Source organism: Podarcis raffonei, chromosome 6 (assembly GCF_027172205.1).
Source record: "Podarcis raffonei isolate rPodRaf1 chromosome 6, rPodRaf1.pri, whole genome shotgun sequence".
Classification (NCBI taxonomy): domain Eukaryota; kingdom Metazoa; phylum Chordata; class Lepidosauria; order Squamata; family Lacertidae; genus Podarcis; species Podarcis raffonei.
In genome coordinates this window covers 19,366,756-19,389,132 of record NC_070607.1, presented here as the reverse complement: position 1 = coordinate 19,389,132, position 22,377 = coordinate 19,366,756, and the positions used below count along the sequence as shown (strand labels likewise).

The window sequence follows — 22,377 nt, the reverse complement described above, 5'->3', positions numbered from 1 at the left end:
TTGTTGTGATTCTTCCATATTGTTGTCCGCCACAAGCAAATCCATTGTTCTCCCTTTGTTTCTGCTTCCTCAAAATATGTGTGGTAAAACAATCACTTAGCCTCCAGTTTGATTTATGTTTTATGTGCCCATGCAATTAGATCATAATGACCAGAGAGGGACATTGAACTCAGAAGGATGCACTTATTGCAATTTTGGATGATGTGTTTATGATTTATGTGCATGTTGGAACTAGAAGCAGCAATTACATGGGCTAAACCAAATGAAGATAAGTGACGGTGGAATATGTTCTGCACATATTCGTTACTCAAATTGGATAGCACTAAGATATTTTAACATTTCTTTAGAAGTAAGCAAGTGAGACAATGAAAGCAATTTTCTCTCTCTCCCCCTGTGCATTTTTTTTAACGAGCACAACATCTGGATAAGACTGAATGAAATGTATGAATAGCACATCTGTTTCCAGGAAGTTTAATACAAAATGTAGAAGAAGTAGACACTGAATTCTTTAGTGCCATGGTACTATCTTTCAATCTTCACCATTAAGATTTCTCAGTGTGTTTTGGAGAACAGTTTTTTATGCCTCAAAAATCAGCTTACTGAATGCAGTAGTAGATTTGAACTTCTGTTTATGGTGATGAAAATAATAATACATTTCAACCTTTATAAAAATTGGCATGGTATTTTCTTGTATTTGTAGCATGTCTTGCAAAGATCAAAGAGTCACTTCCAAACTATGAAACTAACCCCCCCCCATTTAAAATGGAGCCTGCTTTTTTAAAAAAAGGGGGGGCTACTGATTAGAAGCCAAAAAGTTGAAAGGGCCTGGGTCATTTTTAATGGTTTTTTTACCCATAATTCAATTTTCTTCCATCTCCAGAATGAAATCTGCATTTTAAAAATTCCTCCCAAAATGTGTATTTACCATATTTTTTGCTCTATAGGACGCACTTTTTCCCCTTCAAAAATGAAGGGGAAATGTGTGTGCATCCTATGGAGCGAAGAAGCCATAGCCCCGTGACCCTCTCCCGGCTGGAGAGGTGACGCGCGGATATGGTAGGAGCTTCTTTAGCCACGCGCCACCACTCCAGCCAGGAGAGCGCGCGTGGAGCTAAAGAAGCCCCCCGCGACCCTCTCCCGGCTGGAGAGGTGACGTGCGGCTATGGCAGCAGCCTCTTCACTGCGCGCCTTTCCTCTGCTCCCCACCTGTTCTTTGGGGCTGGTGGTGGGCTTCCCCCCGCAAGCCCCAAAGAGCAGGTCGAAAGGAACCTGAAGCCTGGAGAGCGAGAGGGGTTGGTGCGCACCGACCCCTCTCACTCTCCAGGCTTCCGAGGTAGCCGCCTTGTTTTAGAGGGGGAAAACAAGAGGGGGAAAATTCTCCCCCTCTCTGCGCAGCGCCTCCTGCCGCTTCGCTGAAGGGGCGGTGGGCAGAGAGGGGGAGAATTTTTTTTCCTTATTCTCCCCCCTCTAAAACAAGGTGCGTCCTATTGTCCGGTGCGTCCTATCGTGTGAAAATACAGTAATTACGGTTTGTATTTTAAAACACATCATATGTGTAATTTCTCTAAAAAATACCTATTGAAAATTGGCATTTTGATATAACTGTATTGCAGCATACAGAGATCTCCAAGTCCCAATCTTCACATGAATCCAAGAAATGTGGTTCAGGTAATTTCATGTAGGAATCCAGAAAGACTGAATTGCTGAAGCGTTCAAAAAGTGAGGGAGCACCCTGACTCCCCACTTGCAGGTTCAAATTTGGCATCATTCCTTCCAGCTGATCACCTTTGCTTGTGCAGGCATCTTAAATCTAAATAGGATATTCTGTAAATTCATAGACTTAAATGACCTTTTCAGAAACTGAAAGAATATACTTCTTCCCACCTTTAACTTCTCATCATAGCAATGTCATTGTAAATATTATTAGAGATCTTATTAACTGTTATAGGTAAAGGTAAACTAGACCCCTGGTCTAGTTGTGGTCAACTCTGGGGTTACGCATTCATCTTGCTTTATTGGTCGAGGGAGCCGGCGTACAGCTTCTGGGTCATGTGGCGAACCAGAGCAGCACACGGAAACGCCATTTACCTTCCCGCCAGAGCGGTTCCTATTTATCTACTTGCACTTTGACATGCTTTCGAACTGCTAGGTTGGCAGGAGCAGGGACTGAGCAATGGAAGCTCACCCCGTCACGGGGATTCGAACCGCCGACCTTCTGATCGGCGAGTCCTAGGCTCTGTGGTTTAACCCACAGTGCCACCCGTGTCCCTTATTAACTGTTATAAGTCCGCACAATTCATACCACATTTCTGCCTGCTTATAGAAAAGCACTTGAAAAGCACTGATTTGCAGTTCCCCTTTGTGATGGCCCAAGTGATGTCCAAGTGACCTTCTTGGTTCATGTCTGTGTTCTCCACCCAAAGAAAGACAAAAACTTTGGAGCAGCCTTTGCCAACCTGGTGCCCTCAAGATGCCTAGGACTAGAACTCCCTTCGGCTCCAGTGAGCATGGCTATGTCACATACTATCATGTTGGCAAAGACTGTTTTGGAAGATCTATCTGTTGGCAAGATCAAATGGAAGCTCAGAGACACAGCAACTGAAGCTAAGAGGTAGTGTGGTCTATTGCATGGAAAGTGTGGCTTCAGTTGGTGGGCCAAGATGCATGTTATGTTAATTATGTGATTACATTTAAGACATATATTTGAGCCTTTATTTGTTTTAATTATTGGGGAGAAGGTTGATATGGATGATGACACATGAGGAGCGGTGTTAGCCTTTTCCCCATGCTGTGATCCTGACAAAAGTAATTTCTTCTCAGAGCAGCTATTTGCTGTGTGAGAGAAGGTGCTATTGGTGGCAACTGAGAATTCTGGGTCAGGTCACTATTTCTCAGCTTCAGCCTATCTGTTAGCAAAGTGAGTTATGGTGATCTACCACAGTGTTAGGTCTGATTCTCACATTTCTTTTTATACCATGGTATGAATGAGGATGTTCAAGGAATTTGTTCAGCTTACGCAGAAGCAAATTGGCCTAGTTCACACTTGCTGAACCAATACATGGATTAGGATGTACTTAACTTTTGGGTTATGCAGTTTTCTAAATTTTGTGATGCAGTTCTCAGCTCAAAATGCATAAAACAATGCATATTTTCAGCTAAGATGTCCACACCTAATCCTACATTTGTGTACATGTTATTTTGGACTCTGCTCTCAGAGGACCCATGCTCAGTTCCCAACCATTCCCAGTTAAAAGGATCACATGTTGCAGGCCAGAGAATAACTCACAAAGTAGCATAGACAAGTTTATGTATCCTATTCTGCAGCAATTTGAATTTGAATCTGTTCCTCAACAAAGATGGCTAAATGATATACATTTTTTTTTAAAGCCAAACATCAATTGTAAAATCTGGAAAATTGAAATCATATATAAAAATAAATTATCAGATGTCTAGACACCAATGGCTAATATAAAATATGAAAATTTAGCAAATATCCAGTGTATATTGGTGATCAAATTCTCTTTGAAGATAATTTTTAGAAGCAAATTGATTTCCAGCTTTGGAGATAAATAATAGCCTGAGATTTCCCAGCATCAAAGCATTGTTGGAAGTTTTACTGTCAGGAGGTATTTTACATAACACAGTATTTGGCTGCTCTGTTTATTAACGCATAAATGCCTTTGTGCTCACTGTCCTGGACAAGTGTGCAAGATGCTCAGTTTATGAATGACTCATTTTCAAGCTGTAAAAACACATCTAAGAAATCTATTAACAATAAAGGCCATTTTAATGTGTTCCTTTATTGCTGCATAAATGTCACCATCCATTAAACCAATTTAACACAAACACAATTTGCTTGGTTTAATTACTCAATCTTTGAGGAGAATAATTGAAATTTCATGGAGAGGGGCATACAGTTTCTGTTTACTATGCTACCTTTATGTACATTTTACACCTTGTGCCACAATATAACTTTACTAGCAGGGAGTGCCAGGTGCTGCCTGGTATATATCGAACAACAAAAAATGTTTTTTAAACAAAAATTGTAATTTGTGAGTTTGGGCCCATCTCACCAAAAATTGGGAGAAGTCATGTCAAATTCACATTTGGGCCTGTCATCATGATCAAAAATGGCACCTGACACCCAAATATCAACCAAGACCCCCACCCCAGGAACACTTACACCACATTTGACAATGATATCTCAAGAGGCGTCCGAATGTGTAGAGAACAAATGGACAGAAAGACAATTCACACACACACACATTAATTATCGATTACCCTGAGCTCTTTTAACAAAGACTAAAAACTTCTAGATTTCAACAGAATTTTTCAGTGAAAGTATTTTTTGCTTTTCTTCTGTTATCATAGCCAACGTTCTAGTTTATTTATTTCAACAAAATGGCCTTCAACGGGCGGTTGCAGTGGGTGGGCTAGAATCACAGAATCCTAGAAATGTATGGTTGGAAGGGGCCACAAGGATACTCTAGTCCAACCCCCTGCAATGCAGGAATAAGCAGCTGCCCCATATGGGAGTCGAACCTGCAAGCTTGGTGTTATCAGCATCACAGTCTAACCAACTATCCAGCTATCCAGGCTTCTTTCTCAGGAGACAATAGAGGAGTGCACCTTTGGGGGATGAAGTCAAACTGTTGGGATGTTACAGTGCCTGCTGAAGTTGTAGAGACTGTTAGAAGAGAGACATATTTTCTTTCAAGTACAGTAAAGAACACTTGAATGGTAGTAACACTTGAGTAGACAAGCTCAAGAACTTTGGTCACTGCCCTCCCCAAAAAAGCTTGACAACTCTTGGCAATGACAATGAGTAGATCACTGCTAGTTTTTTAAATACTGGGAGTAGATCGCAGTCGCTGGAAGTTAGACGTGCCTAAGGTAGAGCTTATTGGACACAACATAGCTTAGGACTTCTTGTGGGAAGGCCTCATTGTTAAAGGACTGAGACAGGTACAGTGGTACCTCAGGTTACAAACACTTCAGGTTACAGACGCTTCAGGTCACAGACTCGGCTAACCCAGAAATAGTACCTTGGGTTAAGAACTATGCTTCAGAATGAGAACAGAAATTGCACAGCGGCGGTACAGTGGAAACTGGAGGCCCCATTAGCTAAAGTGGTGCTTCAGGTTAAGAACAGTTTTAGGTTAAGAACGGACCTCCAGAACGAACTAAGTTCTTAACCCGAGGTACCACTGTATTGCAATAAGAAGATAATAAAAGAACCCTTAGATGCTGAGAAAGCAGAACGAGCTGAGGGAAGGACAGCAAGACAGCATAGCCTGGAGGCGCAGGCTAGATTCCCTACTGCAAGATAGGGAAGGAGTAAAGCACCCCATAATGTACTTTACTGGGAAGTTATCAGTGTGGGGAAATAAGTACTTTCAGTGGCACAAATGGAATGCCTTGCTATGATTTGGGCCTTGGATGAGTTAAAACCTGATATATGGGGACACTTTTCCAAATAGTACTGGGCTGAAATGTTCAGACCAGATTTGGGGTGGTGGTATTTGTGTGTCTGCAGGAGGGGTGAAAAGTGAAACCACAAGAAATTTGTTACTTATCGTTCCATCCTTGAAACTGGTTTCATAGCCATTCTCTTTTCCTAAGGAGATCTGAGAAGTGCAGTTCTGTGAAAGGGATCACAGAAATTTGGTAAATAATCCAGCACCCTCACTTTTAGTTAACAAGATAAAGCTAAAGGGACCACTGACCGTTAGGTCCAGTCGCAGATGACTCTGGGGTTGCGGCACTCATCTCGCTCTATAGGCGTATAGCTTCTGGGTCATGTAGCCAGCATGACTAAGCCGCTTCTGGTGAACCAGAGCAGCAGACAGAAACACCGTTTACCTTCCCACCGGAGCAGTACTTATTTATCTACTTGCACTTTGATGTCCTTTCGAACTGCTAGGTTGGCAGGAGCAGGGACCGAGCAACGGGAGCTCACCCTGTGGTGGGGATTCGAACCGCCGACCTTCTGATCAGCAAGTCCTAGGCGCTGTGGTTAGACCACAGTGCCACCTGCGTCTTGTTATCAAAACCTGGAGCCAATTCTGCCTCCTTCAGTTATGCGATGTTTGTTGTTGTTGGCATCTGTCTGTCCAAGGGAGAAGTCAAACTGAGGTGACGTGGCTGGGGCACAAGCCTAGGCATTGTGTATGGAGGTTTTGGGCTGCCCAGACAACAAGACCCTTGTCTCAGTCTAGCAAATGTGGTTCAAAGGAAAGCAGGGAAATAGGTGTGGCACCAACTGCAGGTGTTGCTGGAAGGAGGTGTAGAAAGCACCAGCCAACCATCTTAGGGACTCCACTCTAGATTTACTCTTTAGCCCTTTCTTCTCCTGAAGATATCCTACAAGGCAGCAGAGCTTTAGGATCAGAGTTTTCCTTCTCCTAGATGGGCTACCTTCCCAGGTTGAGGAGCCCCATCTGCCCCTCACTTCCCTCCACAGCACGTGCAGAAACTGCCTTCTCAATTGTTGGACCCACTACTGGTCTCGTCCACTCGGTCCGCCTGAGCACGACTGTATACTCTTTATAAAAGAATTGACTACTTGTACAAGAATATATAAGGAAGACACTGCAATGATGCTGACAAAACTTCTGGTCCTCCTTCACTGACCTCTATTCATAGATCCCAGATGGGTCAATAAACGCTCACCAAGTCTTTAAAGATAGAGGTTAGCAGTTATTAAATTACTTGCAGGCAAGGGCAATGCATTTCCTCATTAGACCCTCTCTGCTCACCCGTCCTTTAGTCTTCTTTGTGACTGAGAGGTTTATGGATACGTTTAATTCCTCTTCCCCATTCTTCTGGAACCTTTTTCTGATTTAGATTCTTAGTCTTCCACATTATACCCAGCCCCTAGTTTGTTATTGGGGGTGAGGGACTCAGGAGGTTGTTTACATCTGACCCTAAAAGTAGATTTAATACCCCGCCCCGGCACAACCTTATAATGCATCTTGTGCATATATATTATTAACGCATGCATCTTCCTTGTAGTCTTGAGCTTGTTTATCAGTTTTGCTGTTTCTGTTACATCGGTATGAGGAAATTGTTGTTTTACTTGTGGTAAACATAATATTTATTATTTTTATATAGAGTATCTGTGTATATAAAAATATATTTTATATTTTAGGGTAAGTTTACATTTTATAGTAATGGAAACCATCTTTCATGTACCCTCCAATATTTCTCCGATGAAAATAGGGATGTCCTATTCTATTATTATTATTATTATTATTATTATTATTATTATTATCTGCCCATCTGAATGGGCTGCCCCAGCCACTCTGGGCAGCTTCCAACATATATAAAAACATAATAAAACATTAAACCTTAAAAAAACTTCACTATACAGGGCTGCCTTCAGATGTCTTCTAAAGGTTGAACAGTTACTTATCTCCTTGGCTTGGGGTTTGCATAACTCCATACCCTCAAGAATTTCTCCAATGAAAATAGGGATGTCCTAAGGAAAAGCAGGACAATCTGGGATCAAATCAGAAACTAGGATGGCTTCTTTAAATCCGAGACTGTCCTTGGAAAGTAGGGGCACTTGGAGGGTCTGACATCATACCATGTGACAATTTTTATGACCTGTTGTTGCAGCACCTCCCAACATGCAGCAGGTGATCTTTGCCACACCATCACCACCAATCCTGGGAAAGAGAAGCATGAGTGCTTTTTGTGTGTGGTGGTAATCAGTGGTACAGAGAACTGTCACCTCTTACCCTGGCAGCCATAGTATGCTTGAACCCACAGCACTTCTATCAAGGTATGAGTGCTAGCACCTGATTTTTACCTGTATGTGGTGCAAGTCATGCAGTGTGCAAGAATACTTTTCTACAAGAGAACAGTTTGCTGGTGGAGTCATTTAAAGGGAGCGTGCATCCCTGTAGTGGCTGCCCTATGCAAACAAGACATTTGCCTTCATGGCTGTGGAAATAAGCTACAGAACATGTGGGCAGCAGGTCAAGCTACACTGGAGCAGAGAAGAATTTCCAGTGTGGCTGCTGAATGAGGTTTCGTTGCTCTGCGTAGTTCCTTGCCCTCCCTGCTAAGAAAACCAGGAGGAGCTATATAATCCAGAACAAATTCTCTTAGGCAGCAACCCTAACTATAGGAAAACAGCATGATTTTCAAGCAGTTTAAGTTAAGCTAGTGCAAAGCACACCAGATCCAGACCCTGTTCCAGAGCAAGGCTATTGCTGGCTGAACCAGCCCAAACCAGGCAGAAAGAAGACTAGAATTTTAAAATAGTGTTTGACTTGCACCACTTTTGTTGGCAGTTCAAGTTCTGCCAGGTTGCCAGGTTACATGAGTGAGCTGAATGGAGTTAGAACACAGCGTAAGTTCCCTCCTGCTCAGTCATGCCCCTCTCATGCCCCTTTTGGGGGACTTAACACTAGCTTTACAGCATATCTCTAGCTGGGGAACTTATACTAGCATAGTCCTGATTGAACCAGAGATCTACCAGATCCTAACTTTCTCATGCTGGTAGATATTGAGTTTGAATTATCCCCTTGGTTTTCAGATAGCTATGATAAGCAGCTAGCTTTTTTGGAGAGCCTCTTTGGGGAGGGGTTATTGACCTTCCTCTCCCGAGCTGTTAGGAAAGCTTGTTGACCAGCAGTGGGTCTGTGTGCCTTGAGTTTTCCTTCTCCTCCTCCTGTGTATTCGTGGAGGCGAAGGAGGAGCGCAACCAGGAAAGACATGCTGCGCCATTCCAGCAACCTTGACACATACGTGTGGTAACCATAGCGGGGAGGTGGCAGGGACACCTCACTGTCAGGAGCAAAAGAAAAGAATAGAAAAGACCCTACCTCATCTGAGTCCAGCTTCCATTTGTGGCTGAGCAGTGATTTAAGCCTCATGCAGCTGCAGAACAAATGTAGTAAAATTTATTTACATTGGCCCTTGGCCATAACAAAAGCGGAGTTAAAAAAGAAAGAAAAGAAATCACCCCTTTGCATTCCTGAAATCACAGCCCTTGAAGCATTTGCATAAAGCAAAACCGATAGAAGAGTGCAAGTACAGTTTGGTGATGATAAATTAAAATTGCATCAGCAACAACAACAGTTAAAGGCGAAAGATTTATACGATCTGAAGAGAAACCAGAGTCCCGGATTGATATGATTTTTGGAAGAGTAAAAAACCCACATAGAATGCCAGCTTCTAACCTGCTTGTGAAAACCATCAGAGATCGCAAAGAAAGGAATTTATGATAACAACAAGAAGAGAAAGGAAGTAACAAAGGACTATCCGGATCAAACTGGACAGAACTGTCTAATTAATGCAGTAAGACAAGTGATAGTTTTGGACTCGAGCTGAGCTTGATGTATGGGTATCCCCCCCAAAAAAAATAATTTAAAATTTGGCTGTATAATTTGGAAACAATGTGATATGGATAATGTGATGTGATTGGCCTGTTAATAAAAATTATTTTTTTTTTAAAAAAAAAGCAACAACAACAGTTAGTGGTGGTAGTAAGTAAAGGTACCCCTGCCCGTACGGGCCAGTCTTGACAGACTCTGGGGTTGTGCGCCCATCTCACTCAAGAGGCCAGGGGCCAGCGCTGTCCGGAGACACTTCTGGGTCACGTGGCCAGCGTGACAAAGCTGCATCTGGCGAGCCAGCGCAGCACACGGAAACGCCGTTTACCTTCCCGCCAGTAAGCGGTCCCTATTTATCTACTTGCACCCGGGGGTGCTTTCGAACTGCTAGGTTGGCAGGCGCTGGGACCGAGCAGCGGGAGCGCACCCCGCCACGGGGATTCGAACCGCCGACCTTTCGATCGGCAAGCCCTAGGCGCTGAGGCTTTTACCCACAGCGCCACCCGCGTCCCCAGTGGTGGTAGTAGTTGTAGTTTAAAAAGCATTCACTAATCACTAAGCCTTTTGAACTCTAGGAGTACTTGATTTGATTTTACTGGCATCGAAGACTAAGCACACAAATCCTTTTTGTTTAAATCTATCTTCTTCCCACACACCCCACTCCCCAAGACATTAGAACTGCATGAGGGGGAAGGTAGGTGCATGGTTTGCATTCCCATCATTTGGCTCCATGACTCCTTCCCCCACCATCGCTCGCATGAATTCAAGGTGTAATTTCTTCAGAGGTGAGCCTGCTTTCCTCTTGTAGGCTCCCCATGGTTGCTGAGAGTTCTAAATTGTGTAAGGAATACAGCATGCTCTCCCAGCATGAACGCTTTCTCCATAGCTCTGCCCCACCACACCAGCTGTGACTGGTCACAGGTAGCTGAAAATTCAATCCCTTGGTGACAGTTGGTTCAGGTTGCTTCCCTCTAGGTTATGTCAACGGAAATGTGACTTCCACAAAGAGGCTGTGTACATGCCATGCATTTAAAGCACATCCCCAACCAACCTGGGAACTGTTGTTCGTTAAGGGTGCTAGGAACTATAGCATGTAGTTCCTGGGATTCTTTGGGGAGGGGATGGATGTGCTTACAATTTATGGGGTTGCATGTGGCTAAAGTAACATTCCTGAAGAGAGACGAGAGAAACTCTGGCTTCCCTTGCATACAAGAGAATGTTACGTGTAGTATTTGTCTGTCTATTTATAGAATGTCTGAGTTGCATTTTTAAGATTAGGCAATCACTCATAGTGACATACTTTTTTTTTTAAGAGGGTTAAATTAGAACATTAAAACCACAATAGAAAGCAGAAAGCTATGCAGATAATTTCAAGAAGGAGCCAGTGGATGCCAGATAGAATAAACATGTTTTTTTTTCTGGCAGTGAAGTAGGAGAGCCAATCAAACTTCCATTGGCAGTGAGTTCCAAAGGGTAGCTGCCATAATAGTAAAATCAAAGACCTCCTTTGTGTTCTCTTGCTCCTATTATAAGAAAAGGTGGGAAAAGTAAGCAGGGCCCTATTAAATGCTTTCAAACTAAGCACTCTCTATGAGCAAGCTCTACGTTTATTTGGGTCTATCCTGTATTTGGAGCTGTGAAATGCAAGCAATAGAACTGATCCAGCAATAGTGAAGTCCTAGGCAGGGGTGGTGCATCCCATTTCGCTTCTTGAGGAAAATCAGAAAGTGCCACCCTGCTCTGCCATCCCCCTCCGAAGCATCCTTTGCTGGTGGTATTAAGTGGCGGTGGTCAGTTCTGGCAAGATTTCAGAAGATTTTCGTGAGATCTTGATGAAAATTGGAAGTGGGTGGGTGGGGCACTCATGGGGGCAACAGTTTGGGGGCTTCTGCCACCCAAGATGGCTGCTTCACCCCACTTCATGGGCAAGCCAGCGGCACCTCAATGCCCAACAAATTTATTGTGGTGTGAGCTTTGGGACCCCTCCTGAGGTGTTGTTTATTGAGCATTCATCCTGATTTGCTTGCAGAAAGCTTACACAAAAGTTAGATTGTATTTGCTCTTTGTTGTGCATTTGTTCTGATTTGTTTGTGGGATGGTTATGATGATGATGAGTTTTGAAGGCAACAGAGCTCTCAAGTTCACTTTTAACTGCACAAAGTTCTGGCGTGTGCTTGAACTGCACGATCAAAGTAGTGATCGTGCAGAGGCATGCTGTGTCAACAACATTCTGCTTTATCAAACTCGTGTTGTGGGGTATTGTGTACAAGAGCACGTGCTGCAATCCATTTGTTTGGCTCTACGTTACTATAGAACTCATTGTTTCTTTGGCAGCACGAGACTAGCATCGTTATCCTCCTTGAATTCTTAATAAATACATGTAATCATTCACAGTGCTCCAACTTCCAATTCAACAGTGTTCTTGAAGTCTTTAATGTTGCATCCATCAGTTATTCCATTGCCTTGCATGTCACAAGTTGGGAGGGTTTGAACAGGTGCTCAGCCTGCGCGTGGGCTGCTGCCAGAAAGCTCTTATTGGCAATGGCAATCCATGCAAAGGGAGATAAGTCCAAACTTGCTGTTGGAAATCCTTGTTTGTGTTGGTGCTCCACACTTGGGGAGTGATACTGAAGTCGACTTCTACCACCCCTTTCATTTCTTACAAGCTCATGTCGTTCTGGAGCGTGGTATGGAATGAAAAGGGGTTTAACACCAGCTACCTGGTGCTGCTTGATATGTAGCCACTTCAGCCGGCTAATCTCACAATGGTCCACTAGGGGCCCATCATTTTGTTTCGGGACCCCCTCAAGTGCAGAGTCTCTAAATGTTGCATGTGATCAGACAACAAAATGGGAGAAAGTGGTTCAACTATTGCTCTCCCAAATGCAAATCATGAGCACCCGCAAGGGTTTTTCAGTGTCAGCCAAAGGCAGATGGCCCCATTGAATGGATTGGAGACGTTACATGGTTGATTGAAGTGGAGCAAATTGCTTAACAAGATATCATTTTTCAAAAGTTATTAGTGAAACATTCAAAAAGCAACTAGGACAACCCCCCCCCCCAATTGCCTGTATTTTGCAGCAAAAACTTTAACTTAGCACTTTTTGTTACAGAAAGGTAGCCGTGTTGGTCTGCCATAGTCAAAACAAATAATTTTTTTCCTTCCAGTAGCACCTTAAAGACCAACTAAGTTAGTTCTTGGTATGAGCTTTCATGTGCATGCACACTTCTTCAGATACACTTTTTGTTATTTGCTTAAATTAGGGTAGATTATATTAGCACCTCCCCCTGCACAGACATACAATTTCATGCTATACTCAGGTATATATATTTTCAAATCAGTCAAGTTCATTCCAGCCCGGCTTACAGAGAGGTTCTTACTTAGCATTCATCTCAATACCCATGTACAGTGTAGCTGTTAATCTCCCATGTACAAAAGAGTTGGGGGGGGGAGAGGTTGAGTAGGAATGTACCATAGGTATATTTTTACCTGTCTTCTCAGAGTTAACTCTTATCTGTTTCTTGTATAGAGAGGTGGGAGAACAGACATATAATTTAGCAACTATATATTAAATGTCCAAGCCTGTAAAGATCTACGCGTTTACAACTTTGTACACTTGAGAATCAACAGAAAAACCTCATCCCTGCTGTTCTGTTTTTCAAGGTCACTGCCAAAACAACATGCCGTGTGTGGCACACAGTGTAATTTGTATAGGAGGCATGGGAGCAGATGGAGCCATAATTCAGTAAGCCAAGCCCTATGCAACCAACTAATATCAAACTATATTTTTTTTCCGTGGCTTGCCTTCATACATTTGACTTTCAATTTCCATATATACCAGCCTTTCTGCAAGCAGGAAAGAAAATAGTTAGGGCCCCAGTTCTGAACTCACTTATCGCAAGCCAAGGGAAGTCTACTGAGGGAACTCTTCAGCAATGAAATAAACATTGTTCCTCCATATTTATCTTTGTGTCATTTAGATCAGAAGAGTGCACTTCGAGCTCGTTTTCCTTCTCCCACCCCCCTCCACCAAGGTAAAATGCAGACACCACAATTTCTGAGCAGGCAGTGGAAGGAAACTGTTGTGAATCACCTGCCTGGTCACTTGTGCTTAAAATTAATTCAAACAAAAACTAGTGTGTGGGGTAAAACGGTTTCTGGTCTGTACTACTAAAGACTGCAGATGGGTGAAGTTATTGAATGCTCTGTTCTCCTCCAAATAATAAAAACACTTCTGTAGAGAAAATTAAAATCATATCAGTTAGCAGGGTTCTACGCTATCATCTTTGCATGCAAGTTTTATGTTGCAGGATTAGTTTGTTTTTTTAAAAATGTGGGAGCTTTCAAACTTCATTCATTCATTTAATGAATGCACCACATTTCATATGAGGATCACAGGGTGGTTTACAGTATAAAAACACAAAAAATGCATAACATAATATCAAATGAAATAATACTCCCACAACTTAGTTTAAAAGGCCATAGGCTGTTTAATTAGCCAGTAGCCTGAGTGAATAGAATGTTTTTGCCTGCCGCTAAGATATGCAATGAAGGCACCAGGCAAGTTTCCCCAAGAAGAGCATTTCACAAATGAGGAACCCACAAACATGCAGCCCCACCTATAGCCTGCTTTGCGGTAATTCAGTACAAGAGCAGATTTAACGCAGAATCTGATACTTGTGACTTGGTATTAAGGTACCAGAGTGATGAGGGTCACTAGACAGACCCTGAAGGTTGATTGAAAACTCACCGTATGCTAGGACTGGATGAATCAGTCTATAGAATCATAGAATTGCAGGGTTGGAAGGGATCAGGAGGGTCATCTAGTCCAACCCCCTGCAATGCAGGAATCTTTTGCCCAACCTTGGGCTCGAACCCATGACCTTCCGGACATTGAGTCTCACGCTCTACCGACTGAGCTATCCCAGGGCCGTGCAACATTTCACATGTATTCATGTGTCCATTCCTGTTTCCACATTAATCTGTTTTTTAGAAAATCAAAATCATATTTAAATAACTATTTTATGTGCATTCTATTCTAAACTAACTTTGTGCTAAAATATTAATCTTAATGCATTTTGGGTACATCTAAACTGTCCAATTGCATTCCAAGCTGCACATTAGTTCCGGTGGTATGGATCAGGTCTGCTCACAGAGATATAATTCCTCAAGCACCGCTATGCACTGTGTCATTGGATGCCCAGTCATCTGTATACATCTGTCAGATTTAAAAGGTCAGAACACAAACAAGAGTTGTGCAAGTGGCCCTCTCCATAGGTTTTTGTAGTTTGATTTTAATAACTATATGTGTGTGTGTTCCTGTTGTTCCTTATCTTCCAACATATACATTTTTTGTTCCAGGAAATGTCAGGAATGCCTTCTGGTTGCTTTTAAATAAACATGAAAGACTCCCTTGCAAGACACAGTATTTTAAATAATTACAAAGGAGGAAGTGTGCTTGGATTATAACAGTTTAAGAGTTTTGAAAGGTCAAGAATCTCATGCTGTAATTAACATGCATTATCTTTATCATTGAACCCAAAGTCTTCTGCTATCGCGTACCTCCATTAGGCTCGGGCAGAATTTTAATATGTCTACAGCATAATCTGCTCCTATACACTTAACACTAAGCTGCGCTGCTCAACTGGGATCTAACATTACTCGACACATGTTACTGTTGTCATTTCATTTGTCACTAAAACCTTGTTTACTTGCTTCCTGTTATTAATTATTGGGAACAGGATCCTTTCAGGCTAGAGAAGTAGCTCTTTTAACTCCTGTCTAGACTTTTCAAGGGAAATATTGATGAGCCCTTTCATGTTTCTGCTAAACCAGAGATTGAGATAACAATGTGTTTTAGTGCAAACAATGTAAAGCCTCATTATTTCTTGCCAAAAAAATATATCACCGCAACTCCTACCCTCCTTATTAGTCACTGGAGCAATAATTTCTTACATAGTTGGATACTTCCTCAGTTTGTCAGACTGATTAATTAACGGCTCACAGCAGGAGCTCAGAACTGAACAACCTACAGAAATTGTAAAAGATCAGCATTGCTAGTTCATAAAATATTGGAATGGATCCTCATGTAGAAAGGAAGGAACAGTGTTCTGAGCATTCTTTGCTTTCATGTGACCATTCTAAAGTCACCCATGCTTTCCTAAAGATTCCTGGATGGTAGGTGAAGATAATTTGAGTAAAAAGAAAAAGGCCGCTTTGCTCTAATGCCCTGAAGAGCCGTCCTTTCTGTGGAGAAGATATGGGAATCTAAGATTCTGAACAATATTTGTAAAAAAAAGGTTACAGCAACTTTGTCCACTGCAGTCTGCAGATATAGCACGCATTTGTCTGAATTCAAAGAACTGTGTGAATACTTATCCTATAGCTTGCAGTTCGTTTAGTGGATTTTCTCCTAAATCCAGCCCACTGCCCTCCCCACTTTGACTATTACTGTCTGGCAGTTCTTTTTTAAAAGCTTTTGACTCTCTCCAGCTATGAGAGTTCCCCTTTTCTAAGCCCCTCTAATAGTGCTGAGTGGACAAAAAATTACAGATGCGGGAAAAGCTGACAAATGACTGCACGGTCCCTCCTCCTCCCTGCCTTTCCAGTGCCTCGACAGTCAAAGCTTCTGCCAAAACATGCCTGAAAGCTAGCGAAGGAGACAAAGGCACAAAGATCCCATTTGCTCGAGGAAAATAGACTTCATGTGTAAAACACCAGCAAGAAGAATACAGAGCTGGCAAGATGTCCAAGGCTTCAGAGGCAAAATGCAGGGGAAAGCATTCTTAGGAAGATGAGAATTGTATATACTAAGCTCAACAAAATAGCTGCAAAGAGGGACACTTTACAGGCATGATCGCTTCCATGAAGAAAGACTGAATAGAAAATTCTCAGTTTTATAGAGCACACTCTAACCTTTTACTTCAGGCTGTTCATGATCTTCGCCAAATAAATATTTTTCAAGCACTGCAACAAGGAAGCTCAATATATGAATTATGCAGATATTTCCAGAACTCAAATGATTCCTTTACAAAGCAGAGGTGGAGGCAACAATCCTGTACACACAATCTTAGGTAAATCTCACTGATCTCGGTGAGATTTACTTCTAAGTAGGCATGCTTAAGATTGCACTGTTGGGCTCTTAGAATTCGTGGTGGTTTCTGCAGTTAAGATGGCAAAGCAGGGCTGGAAAGGAAGATCACAGAGAACAGAGATGAGGCAATGGGGGAAAAGGAGAATGAAGATGTCAATGTCATAAAACACTTCCTGTATGATACTACAGATTTTCCGTAATGGAATATCAAAAGATGAAGACTGGTACTTGTTATACAAGTAAGGCAAATCTGAGGATGGCCATAAATTTCATAAATATCTGGCCGAAAAGCCCTAGAGGTTTACCACATCTTCTTCCTTCCCAGTCCCCCTAGCCATACCCCTTGCCCTTAGATAACCAGTTCTTCCTTTGCACCACTATTTCTACTTAGATGCCCACCAATTTTAGCTTAGTGCAGTTGTTGTTGTTTTTGGCATATAGTTCCCAGACTATATGCTTCATGAGACAGTAATCAGGGGCCTCCATGTGTTTTTCTACTCAGGTGTTGTTGCTGCTCCAATCAGCATGGCCAGTTGTTAGGGTAGGGGGAGTTGCAGTCCTACAAAATTTGGGCAGCCACAGGTTTTCCATAGCTAGTTACAGGAGTCGTCTGTTTAAAGGATTTTGTCAGTGAGACTGACCTGCAAGTTCTTTTTAAAAGCTTTTGACCTACTGATTGTTAATCTACTTACTGCCACCAAGATGTTGTATCACAACTAGTTGAAAGAAAGATGGCTGACCCTCCATTTTCAAAACGGCACATCAAATTTTGAAATATTGCTATTTTATCAAATTTAACTAATTATTTCACTGTGGACAGCGTAATGCATTTGGTAGGGGGAAAATGACTTTATTTACAATGTTTTGCAAGAACTAGTTTCTAACGTATAAATATTTTTCTCCCTTTTGTTAATTTTCTCATTTTCCTTTCCGTAATATAAATTTGTATCTGTTTTTCTTATATTATCAACAACAGTGAATTCCGGGTAATTCTGCTTGAACAAAATATAAGAATTCCAAGTTTCAATTAAGATCCACAAAATTTCTTGGGACTGGGGTGTTCATAAATTTCAAAATATTTGTATTTATTGTATGTCTTCCTCATCATGAGTCAAAGCAACTGCTGTTTTTTATTGTAAGATTACATTTGCCGGGTTGCTTCATATCAGAAATTTAAATGCACCTTTCATGACAAGAGTTTTTAGTTGCTCAGTTTTGAAGACTGTTGTTGGCACCCATCTGTCTTGAGAGACAATGGAAGAGTGCATCATCAGGGGTAAAGTCAAAACTGTTACAGTTATAGCACCTGCTGGAGATGTAGAGACAAAACGGGAGAGACATGTTTTATTACAGCTGGGGCAGATGAAGGAGTCTGGTTTGGCTGGTGCAGATGCACCATGGCGTTTCTTCTTTCTATGCTCCTCCCAGTAGACATCTCTCCTCTGGTCATTGCTGTGGATACACGACCTGACTGCCTGTCTGCAGGCACTGCGGTCATATGCAAAGGATTCCTACATAGAAGGGTTAATGCTTTCAGCCTTCATGTCACATTTACAGACATCTTTTTAACACAGAGTTGGTCTGCCAACAAGCCTGGTGCCTGAGGCCAGCTCCCTGTAAAGGACGTCCTTCGGGATCCTGCCTCCCCCCCCCCCCATGTACATGACCAAGCAAGTGTAGACATCGCTGAGACAGAAGTGCGAACATGCTGGGAATCTGGGCTTGGAAGAACACATCTTTGTTTCAGCCTCTGTCCTGTCATGTGATGCCCAAAATCTTCCTTACACAGTGTAAATGGAAGGCATTGCAGCCTTGATGACTGTAACCATTATATATATAAATATATATGGAAAATGGAAATTCAGAAAGAAGCTGGAGTGCTACCCAGAAAAAGTTCCACTCGGCTTCCATGCTTTGTTAACATGCTGCAGATTAAGGCCATGGTTCAAAACACACAGGGAAGTGTTCCACTGAAACCAATGTGATTTTAGAACTGTAGGTTTTGTATACAAGTCATATCACAAACTCAGATTTTGTTGCAGATTAAGAAAATCACACGCACACACACAAGCACTGGTTTATAGGCAGTGTTCACATAGATGTATGTATGTATGTATGTATGTATAATCTTGTAAGCTAATTAAGGTCATGCATTAACATTGTGAAGCCCAAGTTCATATCTTGGATCATATCTTGATCCAACTGAATAGACTTGGTAAAAATGGCGTATTGAATAATGTTTGATATGAACAGTTACTTTTTAAAAATAGCATAATTTTAAAAAGTCAATGGTGTAAGTGTGTTGAACATACTACTAGCTTTGGTTTTGAAAGGAGGCCCTTTTGTTAAGTATTTGCAAATTTGATTGACATCTGGAGTGAAGTTCTTTGAATCTCTATATAGATTATGACATGGAATATTTTGCTCCTGATGTTCTAATGTCAAGTAATATTTATTTTAGTGCAATCCCATAAGTGTCCACTCTGAAGTAAGCCCCAGTGTATATGTTCTTATCCATACTGAGGCATTTTAGTTGCAGACTTAAAGGGTGGGATCAGTAGGAAAATGTCTATTTCATTTTTTTCAACGTGTGGCTCCAGTACAGCTAAAATTAACCACGAGAACAATCCGTTGAAACAGCGTTATAACATTCAGTTTTTAGTTATAACATTCACAGTTTTTAGTTGGACTTCTGAACATCTTAAGCATAAAAGTGAAAATATAATGTGAAAATATAATGTGTAAAATGTTGCAGGTTGGTTATATTCACAGTTTTAAGTTGTGTTACTGAGTAGCTTAAATAAACATAGATTTCAAAATGTAATGTATAAAATGTTGCAGGGGTTTCATACGTCCTCATCTCTCCAGGTCACACATCCACTGCTGCTTTCATGTCACTCAGATGGAGATTTGGAAATGTTGGCATAATGCTAGCCTATACAACTTGCAACCCATCAAAACACGCAGAGCTCACAACCCATGTACAGTACAGGCGGGAGTTACAAACTAGGCTTTATATCAGGGATAAGGAACATCCAGTGCTATGGTCAATCTTGGCTTTCCAGGGGTGGTTGAAGTTAAGGTCATTTCCCCCAAAACCACAGCCACCTGTTTGCTGGGTGATGTCAGCTGATGGGCAGGGAGACACAGAGTATTCAATCCTGCTAGATGCTGCTTTGCCAGTGTGTTCCTGCAGGCACCTGTTTTTTCTATGAGAGCATACCAGTGGATTTCATAATGGGCCAATCTCTTTGGCAGAGGCATTGGCTGCAGCTGCACATCATGCTGACCTATGTTTAAGCAAGAAATACACAAGCAGGAAAGAGCTCCAGTGACTCCCAGGCTCACACAATTTTCACCCCCTTCTCTTCTTCCCATGTGGCTGGGTGGAGCTTGGAAGCTTTTTCTCCCAGCAACAATGAGCTGACTTTAAGGGGAAATGAATGCAAAAGCTTACAAAGTCCTCCTACTGGCCACAATGCTGAGAGAGGTGTTCAGTTCCAAAGCTAATTGCAGCTCCCTAGGTAGGCTCGAACCACCAACCTTTGGTTAACAGCCAGACACACTGACCCATTACAAGAGTAAACAACCAAACCCTGATATGTGTACACACTGGGTTTACGTATCATGGTAAATCATGGCTTAACATACTTCCAAGAAGCAACAGCAATGCTTAAAAGAAAAGAAAAAGCCACATCAAAGAAAGGGGAGTAGGTTACAATAGTAAGTAAGTAAGTAGATATAGTATTCCTGACAAACCAAGTTTTATTTTGATTTTTTTTAAAAAACAACAACAACCTGTTTTTGCAATTATTAAAATAAAAATAGACGTAAAATAATACGGTGAAATATGACTGTGGCGTGACAGATTATTTGCATCACAATTTGCATCACAATGCATTAAATGTTCATCTGCTATTGTGCTATAGCATACAACTAGGAAAATAGTCATCATTGTGACATCTGATGCAAGGAGAAGGAGAAAAAGCAGGTTTCTGTGCTGCAAGTTCCTCTGGAGGACTAGGCAGTATCACTCCACTCCCATTGCACCCCCTGTGAAGGCTAGGTTTTGTCTTTTTTGACTACAGGCTCCCTACATGATTATATTTTTCCCCATAGGAAGGAGTGGGAATTATTCACAGATATGAGATAAAGAAAAGGTACATTTGAGGAAACCATTGGAATGAGGTGGCCAAAGCTTGATCTTTGTTAGAGTGGCCATGGAGCCCTCTCTACAGAGAACAGTCCTTTATATTACTGGGCTGACCTCAAGGTGTTACTGCTAGTATACAAAGCCTTTAACAACTTGGGTCAGCTTACCCCAAATGTGCCAACTAGACTGCTTCAGTTGGTGGAACTGGCACTGTACACGTGTCACATAGTACCTGCAATGCATCTGTAAGAACGCGATCATTTGGTGTGATGATCACCAACACTTTGGACTTCCCTACCTATTGATATCAGGCAGACTATCTTACTACATTTTTAACCTTCTGAATGCTTTAAATTACAGCTGTGGGTTTCCCCCCCCCCTTTTAGTGAAATGTCATTGTTTTACTGTTGGTTTTTTTGTAATCCACTTAGAGGTTCTTTTACAATCAAGCAGCGTAGAATTTTTTTGTTAAATAAATAAATAAATAAATAAATAAATAAATAAATAAATATTACCAGCTCTTAATGGGGTTCCTTGAAGGAGCAGGTGTGCAGTTCAGAGGTATTCCTGGAACCACTGTTATCACTCGAGGCCCAAGTGGCCTTGGAGGCTGGAAGTGCCTGTGCCAACCTTCGGCCATTTCTAGATAAGGATAGCATGGCTATTTTGGTACTCATCCTCTTGTGACCTTCAAGCTGGACTACTGCAATGTGCTGTATGTGGGGCTGCTCTTGAAGACGAGTTCATACACATATACTGGTTGCGATTGTCCAATTCAAGGTACTTGCTCTGATATTTGGGTCCAGGACCCAAATATCTGCAAAGATGCCTTCTTTCACATCAACTTGCATGCGCTCTCAAGTTCAGGTCCACTGGGTAGTCCCTATACAGGACAAAGAATGTAGTGTTGGAACCACGGGGAACAGGCTTTTCAGTAGAGGCTCCTCACATGTAGAACTTTCTCCCTGCTGAGGTGCATCTGGTCCCATCACTTTGTAGTTTTGTGTGGCTGGATAAGATGTATCTTTTTGGGCAAGCACTTGGAGGAGAAGAGACTTGTTTAGATAAATGAATTCATTGCTGCTGTTGGTTTTTAGTAAAGTGCTCCTTTAGTGAGTTGTGTTTTGTATCTTAAGGGCTGTGTTATTTATGGAGTTTATAGATTCTTTTTATCTAATTTGACTTGGTTGTAAATCGCCCTGTGGTTTGTTCATACAGCAGAATATAAATCATCCAAACTAAATAAATACATACATAGGAAAGAGACAGATACAGAGGTTGCATGTTCAAGCAAGCACTCCTGTGGTATCCTCCAGATGTTGTGAAATTCAGCTCCTCTCTTTAACACTGGCAGCAGTTGATGGAGGTTGCAGCCTGCCACATCTGGAGGGCACCACGTTGGCTATTCTTGCTGTAATATGTCCCAAGAATTAAGCTGGGGTTGGGCATCCCTACAATGATTTTCTCATCCATCTGCTAGCAGTCTTCCTTGCTATGGTGAGATGGTGATTAATGAATTAATTTCCATGTACATATCTTAAGGTGATGTACAAAATATAGTGCTGCACAAAATATATAACTACCAAACGCCTTGGGAATCAAGCCTGCTCTGTTCTGAATGGCCCCACCAGGAGTTCTCTCAACTTGAGCATGATAGAATGTTCAGAATTCAGAACAAACAAAATGTGGCTTAGTTGCAGGACCTGCAGGAATGCCTGTAAAAAGTGTTGAGGTATTTTTTTGGGGGGGGAAATGAAGTTTCTTTAAAAGCGACCCCTGAACGGTT

At 41.9% G+C, this 22,377-nt stretch overlaps 1 long non-coding RNA gene across 3 annotated transcripts in view; it reads left to right on the top strand.

Annotated features, from left to right (window-relative positions):
* LOC128415385 (uncharacterized) overlaps nucleotides 1-22,377 on the top strand; it is a 99,558-nt gene that overhangs the window by 25,084 nt on the left and 52,097 nt on the right. The gene's annotated exons all lie outside the window — the stretch shown is intronic.